Source organism: Rattus norvegicus, chromosome 3, assembly GCF_036323735.1.
Source record: "Rattus norvegicus strain BN/NHsdMcwi chromosome 3, GRCr8, whole genome shotgun sequence".
Classification (NCBI taxonomy): Eukaryota; Metazoa; Chordata; class Mammalia; order Rodentia; family Muridae; genus Rattus; species Rattus norvegicus.
In genome coordinates, this window is record NC_086021.1 from 63,443,052 (window position 1) to 63,455,404 (window position 12,353).

At 43.3% G+C, this 12,353-nt stretch overlaps 1 protein-coding gene across 11 annotated transcripts in view; it reads right to left on the reverse strand.

The window, feature by feature from the left end:
- The window catches only part of Acvr1 (activin A receptor type 1), a 119,603-nt gene that overhangs the window by 55,674 nt on the left and 51,576 nt on the right, over window positions 1-12,353 (reverse strand).

A 12,353-nucleotide genomic window follows, 5' to 3' on the forward strand; every position in this document is an offset into this window, starting at 1 on the left:
AGCAGCAACACTTGCTGGCTCTACTTTCTTCAGTCTAGAATGTTCCACTGCCCACTAATTGCCTTCTAAAAGTTACACTCCCAAGAAGAGGGAAGCATGAAGAAAGAGAAATGTGTGGGAATCTCCCCAAGACTTAATCATCAAGCCTGCAATGGCAGTACACATATATAATCATGACACTCCCCATCTGTGACAGGCTAAGACAGAAGGATCCTAAGTTCAAGACCAGCCTGGGCTACTCAGCAAACTCCTAGGTCTACACAGCAGCCTGTGCCAAAATAAATTAAAAACTCAATTCACTGGAGTGCTGGCCTCCATCAGAAAGTATCTATTTCTAATTTTAAAATCTGAAAGTATTAATATTTTTTTTCAAGTAAACATTCGATTCCTCCCCTCTTGGTCACAGAAAATGGAAGTGGTAATAATTCAACAGCCCTGGGCTCAGGGATTCCTCAATTGCTTGGCAAAGTTTACTGATTTTGGGTCTCTTTGTGCTCCTTGAAAACTACTGAATAACTTGTCTGTGTGGGCTTTACCCACTGATATGTACTATGCTAGGAAGTAAAACGCAATTGGTACAACATTGTATTCACATTAAAATAACTACCCTACCAGATCTAAAGAAACAAATTTTAAAAGGAGATTACTTTATTTTTACAGAACAGTATATAGGAGGAAAGTGGCATTGTTTTACACTGAACAAGTCTCATGTTTGGCCTGGAAGACACCTGGATCCTACATGATTCAACAGCCCATCTGTTACAACATGTTGCTGGCTAACATACACGCAGAAAACCACCCAGCCTTGAACCCACCACTGGATCCTGAGAAGCTTGCAGAGCCCTGAAAATGTCTCGGATCCCCAGGGATTCTGCAGCATCGCTTCAAAATTCACTGCCTTTCTCCACAGAAGCTCCATCCTTTGTCACTGCAGCAGCAATGGCTCCAAGTATTCTGACTGAGCATTGGCCCAAACCCTGTCAAAGATGCTATGCAGTGTCAAAAATCCTGGAGGCCATTCCAGTATCAAAGAACTCTGACAGTCTAAGAGTAATGCATTGGATATCTTTTAATATATCAATAATGTTTCTTATAGACAACTGAAGGTCTATCAGGGAGTGCCAAACGTTATACTGATATAAACATGCTCACACTGCTCAGCTCGAAAATGGCAGGCGGCTTGGGATTATGAATACTACAGGGCTCAGAGTATAAATGTTTCCCTCTAGTGTATCTATTTCCCCCTACTATAGTTGAACAGCTCTGCAATCCCTAGTAACTACTCATAATGTTTCCGACACATGGGAAGAAACCCTCTTTCTATCACTGCCATCTCTTGCAATGTCTTAGGCCTGTCTTCTGGGGGCGGGGGTGGGGTGGGGACTTCCCATATTTTCCACTTTAAAAGCAGACAGTCACAGGGCAGAACAGAAGCACTTTCCAAACACCATGGCACTTTTCACACTCTAGATCTGGGTGACACCGGCTATGGAGTTAGTGTTTTGTGGGTTCAGCTCAAGTGCAGTAGTTCTTCTGTTCATCAAAATGTTATATCTGGGAGTGGGGGAGGGGGTAGGGAAAGAAAAAGAACCACAGATCCTCTGAAGTCTACTACTAAAATTATCATCTTGATGCTAGCCACAGACTAATCAATGCATAATGGACCTCTGTATTCAACGTTCAGAACTCATATTAGGCAGTGTAATTTAAAACTATGGTTGGCAATAAAGGATGTTCCTACAATCTGGACTCCTGCAGAGTATGCAATTTGCTTTCCATAAGAGGAAAATAATCATAAAATTCAACAAAGAACTCTTTTGTCTGGCCTGTCTGCCCAAATTCTCTTGGTTGACCCATTCATGACTCAGAGTCTCACTGAAACGGGAATCTCCTGACACTGTTTGATTTTTAACAATCTTCAAGTTAAAAGAAGTCTTGAAACACGGTCAATAATCACTCATCCCTGCTTAGATTGGCTTTTTTTTTAACCATCCAAGTGAGGTCATCTTTACCCCACATCTTTCCCAGTCTTACAAGTTCTTTGACTACAAATACATGATGACTTTTTCCACCATTACATATGCCTTCCACAATATAAAAATTAATTAATTAAAATCAAATCAACTTAGCAGGGAAGGCATGGGCAGAGCAAAGAAAGCTACTGATGAGTCAACACCATGTCATTGTCTCTCCAGTAAGAGTGCATTCAGGGGATGTGCCTGCCACTGTGTTTAGGGATAAATATGCATGCATTTCTCCCTAAGTCACTCCCAATAAATACTCCTAGAAATCTTATTTTACAAACAAGAAAATAGACAGATACAAACGACTATCCCAAGCACATGTGCTTAAACCCAAGACCATGTGACCAATGTTTAGTGAAATGGCCAACCTATCAGAGAGTAACCATCAATCCAGTTTTACCATCAACACTTAATCCATACTTTAACCATTCTGTGCTCCATCCAACTTGATCCTTTTCTTGGAGAACATATTTTACTCACAGTGATTTGGGTCACCTTTCAACTATGCCATCTTTCTATTTCTCTACACTCAAAATTAATTTCACATACACTGCAACCTCCAATCATCTCCCCTCACCCTCCTGCCTCTCAGAAGAGAAAAATCTCAGTCGGGGAGGGGGGGGGGGAACAAGACTTCTTTGCAAGTGTGTTCATGCTCCTGTCCACCCTTAATTCATTCATCAATTGTCTCATAATTCACACCTCAAAATAAATATGGAAATGAGTATAAGGTTCATTCGAGGACAAAGTAAATACAGTAACACATATTTGAAAATAAAACTCTGAAGGAAGGCATCCTTATAACAACATCCTCCATCTAGGACAAAATCCAGTCATTCTGACGGATTGGATGGTACAAAAATAGGTACTATGGCCAGATAGAAAAGGAGTTAGCCAATCGCAGCTGACTCCAAAACCCTTGGTCCTTTGGGAGGGGCAAAAGAGACATGAGCTGTCATAGTAGCTTCGAAGATGAGCAAAACTGAAGATAGCATACGAGATAAGTCAAGTCAGGGTCTTTTCTTCAGTTCACAAATGACCTCTTAACCATTTGTAACACCATCCTCTGAACTGGCAATGTGCATGTTGCCAGAGCTTGGGTTGATCTAGAGTCCGGTGCTGCTGGAGGGTTTCTGGTGGGGTGTTACTTTCAGAATATTAGCATGCAACTTGATCTTTCGAGTTAGATGAATACAAATGGCTCCTTGGACAAGCACCACAGAACTAAAAACCAGACCCTGGATCCATTCATTCTGTGATAAGAGGAAATAATTACAGACCATTTCAGGAAAGGATTTTGAAGGAGTTACTCTGTGAACATTCCAGCTGTGGCAGATGCACTCCAGAAAGGAAAAAGAGATAAAATATAATCTGCAGATGGGGGAGGGATACCAATTAAAGGAAAATAAGTAAAGGGTTTAGCTTTGGCTGCCATGGAACAAACAGAGAATTAACTTTACTTTTAAAGTTGCTTTAATTGTACACAGAACAAAACTGACTTTGCTCTTCCTGACATAAATGAAGACTCTGGCATCCCAGGGACTCAAGGGTTTTGATTTCCTGCTGCATGCCTTCCTGATACCTCAGGCCTTAGTGTTATTTTTTTTTCCTTTCCAGTTTTACTTCTTTGTAAGACGTGTGTACATGTTCATGTGGCTGTGTGAAGGCATGCGTGTGGGAGCACATGAACGTGTATATGCACGCACATGCGGAAGCTGGGTGCCACCATCGGTTGTCTTCCTTGGGAAAGCCCCACTTTATTTTCTGAGACAAGTTCTTTGAACCGGAAGCTCAGGTTAGGCTGGCTGGCCAGCAAGACCTCAGGACTGGGGTCACAGATAGGTACTGCTTCCGGCTTTCTTTGTGATACCTGAATTTTAAGCCTAAACACTGAGCCATCCCTTCAGTCCCTCAAAATCCCGTTTCTTTCGCAGTGGAGATGGTTTCTTATCCTCTCTTTCCTTCCTAAGGTGTCAATACAGCCCAAGTTCTCCAGCTTACTATTGCCTCCTACCTGTTCCATGACACCCTCGATGCTTTCAAGGTTCCCACCCCCTCTCCCTTTAGTCTGAAAAGTGTGTTTCTTCTTTTCTCTAAGGGTAAGAAGAGTCCGTTATCCTCTGGATCCATTTAAAATCTCTTTTCTACCCCTAGTCCTCGGCTAGATGCAGCCTTTGTCTCTACAAACAAATGGTATTCTATACACCTGCTGCCCCACACGGCTGCCCTCATTCTATGGCTTGCTGTCTTGCTTGGTCTTGTGAGACATGATCTAATAACCCAAGCTACCCTGGTACTTTATCACGTATCTGAGGCTGTCCTTGAACCTTCGGTCCTCCTGATTCAGCTTTCTCAGTGCTTATAGTACAAGCATGAGCCATGAGTCTAGAGAAACTTTAAGACTAGTAGGATCAACTGGCAATAACTGGTAGTGAAAAGTGTATTAGGTTTGGGAGCAGGCACAATTCAAAACCATGCTCTCTCCCTCTCTCCCTACCTTCTTCCTCCTCCATCCCCTTTAAGTCTACCCTTTGCTCTCCCCCCTCCCACCCTCTGCTCTCACTACACTATAGAGGTACACTATATCTGTAGAGGTGAGAAAAAACACCTTGTGGATTCTTTCTGCTCCACCTTCCCTCTCACGCCTGGGTCCCTCACACTCCAAACCCAGCCCTGTGTTGAACCTTGCTGCTCAGCCCTCTGTGTTACATGTCCTGGCAATACCTGCCTCAAAGCACTTAATCTGAGGCAAACTCTGCCATGTACTCATTACTCTTCTCTGGATCCCCCAAATGAGCATCAGTACGCTGTTTGAATGCAAGCCTCCTTGGTGGCATCCCTTTGCAGTGGCCAGGCACTCTAGATGAACTGAAACCTTAGTTTTAATCATTCGTCTACATTGTATTTGCTTTAGGTGGGGTAGGAGAGTCAAGGTGTGAGTTTGATAGTGCTTGGCAAGGGAGTGACTTGGGGGTGGGAGGGGCTTCTGTGACCTCAATTTAGTGTAGAAGCAACTGAGTATTTGAGACAAATTAAAAGAGATCACTTCTAACTTGGGTTCCAGCTTTCCGGAGTACCATCCAAGAGAAGCGGGCAGACAGAAAGGCACTAGCAGCCTCTGGGTGCACCAGACAGCTCCTGGTGGACAATAGCCCATTTGGAAAGGCCTGCTGGGATCTCTCACTGCAGACACCAGCTGATATGCCCAGAGCCATCCCTAGTGACTCTGAGACAACTTGGTAGCTTGAAAACATGGCTCCTACAAGTCAGAAATTGACATATTATCTCCCCCACGTCTTCTAACAGTTATTGACGCTATTCAGAAAGTCATGCTTCTGTGCCTATTAATAACCTCAGAGAGAACCTCAAGGAGGTGTCAAGATAAAAACGGAGCTGGCTGGTAGAAGCCAAAGACTCAGTCAGAGGTTACAGTTGCAATTAGTACATTTGAGAAGAGAGAAAAAGAAAGACATAACATCTTCTGTGTTCAGTGTAACCCGGAAGCTTAAAACAAAACACTTAGCCAATGAACTCAAGCACCAAGTGGAGTACACTGAAGTCTCAAGAAAAGGGAATCCTCCAGGTCTGATCTCCTTAAAGAGATCACATCACTGAAGAGCTGCTGCACCACGGCTATTTCAGAGACATTTGCCTACAAGGCTGAGAGTCACTAAGCCTTTTATAGCTATTTGCACCTTCGTTCAGTTTCTGTAAGTGACACACTAAGTTTCAACCAGATCAACGTACTCTAAATAATGGAATCACTAATTAATCTCTAAAAGGACTTTTCACAGTGGTCTTTCTCCACTCCCCTCCCCCAGGAGAGTGTGATTAATGGAATTTTCTCACAATTTAGCTTGAAATATGCTTTTGCCAGTCAAACAGCTACAACAGAATCAGATAATTGTGGTATGACTCAACAAACCGCACAGCTGTTCATTTAAATATATCCGTCCAAAGTATAAATACAATCATGAGAAAGCAAAGAGGAGCCATGTACCATGGTCAGAGCACAAGTTGAACCGGTTAGCATTCAAGTAACCACAACAGAAACCAAGGAGGCACTGGGAAATGGGGGGAGCCTTGGGTGAGGGGGGGGTGCTGGGAGCAAGGGGGCAGACTGCAAACTTCTAGATGCATACCACATAGAAAGAGACCAGAAAACAGCTCTAACCCAATGACTATCCACCCAACCCAAACCACTCACTGACCTGAAAGGAGCAATGTTCATAATAAAATTAAGCACCCTCTACTCAATGAGGAGAATTATTTTTTAAATAGATGATGTCCCAAGTACATAGAGATAGAAAGCCTGCAGGGTAGAAACAATTCATTCTGTCTTACGAAAAACAATGGATACCTTTCCACCCCCAATCCCCCAAAAACAAACAATATAATGTAAAAACAAAATAAGCAACAACCTATTCTCCATCTCCGAAGCTATAGAAACTGACTTCCTCTGTTCTTCCATTAGGTCCCTAATAGTTAAGACCGTGTGTGTGTGTGTGTGTGTGTGTGTGTGTGTGTGTGTGTGTGTGTGTCCACAAGTCCAACATCTCACCTAACAAAGTTGATACTATTCCAATATCATCTAAAGTCAAATCAGTCTTTAATCCCGGTAGATAAATTATTGACTATAGACAATCTGGGCCTGAAGAAATGAGGAAGACTAGGAACAGTGTACTTTAAAAAAGGAGGTTATGGGTTCTTTCAGAATGGTTAGTACTGGTGTGATGTTAGCATTGTGACATTCTGGCAATGCTGTGTGCCTAGTACTGACCAAGTAAGTAACTGTGGCCAATACTGTCACTCCTCAGTGTCCCTATGAACCGGAGTCCTTTGTGTAAAATGAAGAAGATATAGAGGTGTAACAGCAACACTTAAGCAAAAAAAACTCTGAAAGAAAATTTAAACTGGAAATATTTGTGAGAAATATTCTACTCATGATTCCAGGTCCTGCCCACATCAAATAGCTTCTAAACAATGGCCTTCCAGTAACAGTGACCTAGCTGCTGCTCAGGGTGCAATATTAAGATGCCATTTCCCACTGAAAGAGAACCAAAGCAAGAAGATAGTCACCAAAGTCTATCTAGAAAAAATTGAGAAGTCCAATGGCTGAGTTCATTAACAAATAAGTAAAGAAGGACTTGTGGGGGGAAATCTGAAGTTTGAGAGCCTTACCAGCTAGGAGAAGGAGGGGCCATACTGAACCATACTGCTGCGTGCAGACCTCTCCATGACAAAACCATAGAGAACAAGGAAGCAATTATCGCACCCTGTAGACTACCATTGTGCTTGACCTCTATGAAGGTAACAAAAATCTCACTTTATCAGAATTAACTAAGCTAGATATGCTTGTTTGCTTGTTGTGTAACAATTTCCTCTAGGATTGAAACATTCCATTATGTAGGTACACCCCTTAAGCAGGAAAGTAAAGAACTCAAAATAGCTCCAGGAAGTCCCTGAAACTGACCAGACTCACTAGACACCTCTCTGACAGAATAAGCAATAAAAGCTGAGAGTGTCCCTCAGGCGGAAGGAAGCTGGGCTGCAAGGAAGACTCTGAGACCAGACCAGCTGCCTGGAAAACAAACCCCAGCTAAGCTGCCTAGAAGAAGTTCAGACGAGAGTCACTTGGAAAGGACAGTTTCCAACTTGTTGAGGTGCCTGCATGCTGTGCAATGTGCTTCCATGCTGGGGTGAGCCTTGATAACACAGCCGTCTGTGAGTCATTTAGTAACCTCTCACCCATACTCCTGAAGGTAACATCAATAAAAGCCATTAGTTCACCAAGCTGAACTTTGATGGTATCCTTATTTTGGTCTATTGTGGGATCCCTGTCTGGGTAGATATGTGTGCTTCATCTTCCCAGGGAAAGTTCTATCAGGCAACAAAGCTTCAAGAGTAAATCAGGTTTACAGATTTTAAAAAAAAAGTCAAAGATCAAAGCTGAATGTGTGCTGTCTTATACACACTCACACACACACATACCACACACACCACACCCCCACACACACACACATATACCACACACACACCACACACACACACACACATACCACACACATACCACACACACACTACACATACCACACACACACCACACACACACACACACATACCACACACATACCACACACACACTACACACACCACACACACACATACCACATACACACCACACACCACACACACACACATACACCACACACACATACACCACACACACACCACACACACACACCATACCACACACACACCACACACACACTACACACCACACACACACACATACCACATACACACCACACACCACACACACACACACATACACCACACACACATACACCACACACACACCACACACACACACCATACCACACACACACCACACACCACACAGACCACACACACACACACACACCACACACACATACACCACACACACACTACACACACACACCATACCACACACACACCACACACCACACAGACCACACATACACACACACACACACCACACACACCACACACACATACATACACCACACACACCACACACCACACACACACACACACATACACACACCACACACACACACACACACCACACACCACACACACACACACACACACACACACACACACACACACACACCACACACACACACATCACACACCACACACACAAGCCAGCATCAGATTCAGTATCCAAAATTCGGTCCAGGTTTCTGTGTTCCAGTCAAGTCTATGCTTCCGAAACATATTTTCTATAACTTTAACCTTAGGATATTTGGGTGGAGGGTTGTTTTTGTTTTTGTTTTGTTTTGTTTTGTTTTGTTTGGGAGGGTTCCAAGATCCCAGTTTATTTTCAATAGAATAGAAAAATAAGTGTCAGTTTCCTTGTTATAAGCAGAAATCACTTATTAATATGGAATGAACACCATATCATATAAACTGGTTCTCACTCCTCCTACCCACTTCAATGAAGTCAGGTTCTAGTGTCCAAGGACAGAGAAGGACAGGCATCCAGATCAGTGTAACTATGCAATAGGATCACCAACATTAACACCTCCAACATAGGAACCCTCACTGACAAAGTTTACGCCAAACCCCGTGCTGTTGGCAGCTTTCTTCCTTGCATGGGGGAAGTGGTGATTGGAAAATGACTCTCTTAAATGTTTATATTCTTAAAAAGCACAACCCAAATAAAACAACAAATACAAAAATCCTATATATATAAAACGAAACAAGGCAGGGAGAGTCCGTATCTAAGAAAGCACATTAATCTGAAGTTCTCAAATCTGCACAGATAGACAAATGAATGAAGCTACAAGTAATCTCAGAAATAGGCCAAAATACACAGGAAAATTCATATTTAAACAAAAGCCAGGGCTGGTAATACAGGTCTCTATTCCTAGCAGTAAACAGACTGAGGCTCGAGGGTCTTGAGTTCAAGGTCAACCTGGAACTATTGTTAGGCCACATCAAAGAAAGGGGTTGGGAGGATTTTCAGAGAAGATAAACAGTGAACAAATAAAAAGATTGGAAGTATAGTGACTATATTGCCACTCTGCCAGAAGACCAAGCAGTGACTGTCAGCAGCAGGGAGGCACTAAAATAACAAAGCCAATGTACCTACAGGACTAACTTGTCAGTGACCACTCAGGCGGTAGTGAACTCTGCAAACTCTAACACTTGCCCTGAACTTTCACCTTTGTTCTTGCCACTGACAGGACCTGATAAAACCCTACAGATAATAACCACAGTGATACTCCTGGCCAATGAGAAAGAAGGAGCCCTGGTTTCACAACATAGGTGAACCCAGTCTGTTCCGCCCAGCTGTTTTCTTCCTGCTGGGACTGTTCAATGAGGAAAAAGAGTAAACGTCTGTGTCCTGAGAGCCACTGTGTATTTCAGTCCCTTGGTTACAGGGGGTCAGCCACACACTAACTAACAGAGCACCTAGACAGAAATTAAATTGGGTTACACATAGCATTCCACTTGGAACAAAGAGTTAACACTTAAATAAAAGAACCACATCACACCAGCCAGAAGCTGGACGAGGGTCTCTTAACCTGCCACTGAGAGAAATGTCTTCACTGACACAAATGTCTGACACCACAAAATAACATACTGTATATTTATCTCTACAAATCTATCTGTGCTTTATCGACTACCTCCTCCACTAGAATCCAAGTCTCGGTGAGCAAAATTGGAGTCTATTTTCTCTTCTACTGTACAGCTGGGTACTTAGAACAAGATCCTAATATGTAAAAGACATTTGGTAAATATTTGCCGAGTGAAGACATCTAACTACGTGGAATGTTTAATAATCAGCAAGGCAAAATTTTATACATATGACCAAAGAGATCTACAAACAATACAAACGGCAAGAAGCAGGGGGAGAGAGGGTATAAACTGATTACGAAAATCTGTATTCCCAAAAGAAATCAGCATTCCAAGGGTAAAACATCAAGAGTATGGTGGGATAACGGACGATAGACTCAAATTAGAGGGAACGGCGCCAGAAACGTAACTGGTTATTAAGCCCATGGACCGATGCATGGTGTTAATTAAAAGAAGAAGGATGAAATGACAGAGATGCTAAATTGACATTTGCACCTATCAGTTTGTCGGTTACACTGTGGCTGGCAAAGGTGTAAGGAAGCGGTGTTCTCACCTCTGTGGAGAAATCTAAAACTTCCCAAACATGGGCAGAACAACTGGCAACAGACTGTCTCCGTAATCAAAATGCGCATGCTCCTTGACCCAGCAGCTCTGCTAGGAACAGACCCTCCAGTGACCCAGCAGCCCTGCTAGGAACAGGCCCTACAGCTATGCCCACTCTTGTATGAGACCACGCATGCACGTGGCTATTCCCTGCTGCCTGTTCCTGAAGATAAAAACTGTATGTAAAATGGGCATGCATCAGTATACAACGGCCTAGGTCCATAACAGCCCTCCTCCACTGGAATACCACACACCCATCGTAAAGGAGCGGATCACTGATACATAGGGAAGAACTGTATGAGGCAAAACTCACATGTCATTACCGCTGGGAGACATAGCTACAGTTTGCACGCGTGTGTGTTACATATGCTTGGAAGGAAAACTTTAAAGAAGACTAACAGTGGGTGGCTAGATGATCAGCTGCGGTCTCTGCAAACCAGAAAAGACTTGTTTTTCAGCCCACACTTCTTTTGTGCCTTTTAAAACCTGTGTGCGTTGAGTACACTACTTTTTTAAAGACCCAAATTTTGTATACAATAATAAAAAATGTGAATATTCATTCTCGAAGAAAGGTATCTGAAAACTCCTCTAATGAGCCTCACTCTTGGACACCCTGAGAAACAACTGAGCCCAGTCATTTTCTCACTGTTTCAAAACTGAGACAGACAGAGTCAGTGATTAACTCCAGCCGCTACCCCCTCCACCCTGCAAATAAATAAATAAACAAAATAAAGGTCTCAATGGCACCTCTGTTATTCATTACTTCCTCTTAAAACTAACTCAGACTCACACTACTTTGCCTAGGCCTAAGAATATCTCAAGACCCTCAAAGGATGGAAGTCAGAGTTTCTAAGCTGCTAGCCCCCCAGGAAATGAAGAAGAGAAACAAGTAATACCTTCTGAACAGCCCAAAGCATGCTTCCCCTGGCCTTGAAAATGCAGTCACTGTTGCTGATGCCAAGAAGAGCCTGCTGACAGGAGCCAGGTATGGCTGTCCTCTGAGAGGCTCTGCCAGAGCCTGACCAACACAGATGTGGCTGCTCGCAGCCAACCATCAGACTGAGCACAAGGACCCCAATGGAGGACTTAGAGAAAGGACTGAAGGAGTTGAAGGAGTTTGTAACCTCATAGGAAGAACAACAATACCAACCAACCAGAACCCCCTCCCCAATAGCTCCCAAGGACTAAACTACCAATCAGAGAGTATACATGGGGGGACCCATGGCTCCAGCCACATATGTAGCAGAGGATGGGCCTTGTTAAGCATCAAGAGGGGAGACCCTTGGTCTAGTGAAGGCTAGATGCTCCAGTGTACGGGAAGGCTATGGTTCTGAGGCGGGAGTGGGTAGGAGGGTGAGGGAGCACCCTCATAGAGGCAGGGGGAGGGGGGAAAGAGGATAAGGGGTTTATGAAGGGGAAACTGGGAAGGAGGAATAACATTTGAAATTTAAATAAGTAAAATAACCAATAAAAATACGAAAAAAAAAAAGAAAGAAAGAAAATACAGTCGCAACCTGAAGAGCCCAGTATCAACAGCCACAGGCTCCTTTAGTTCCCTGAGGTGAGAAGTCTGCTTTCCCCACCCACTTTAAATTA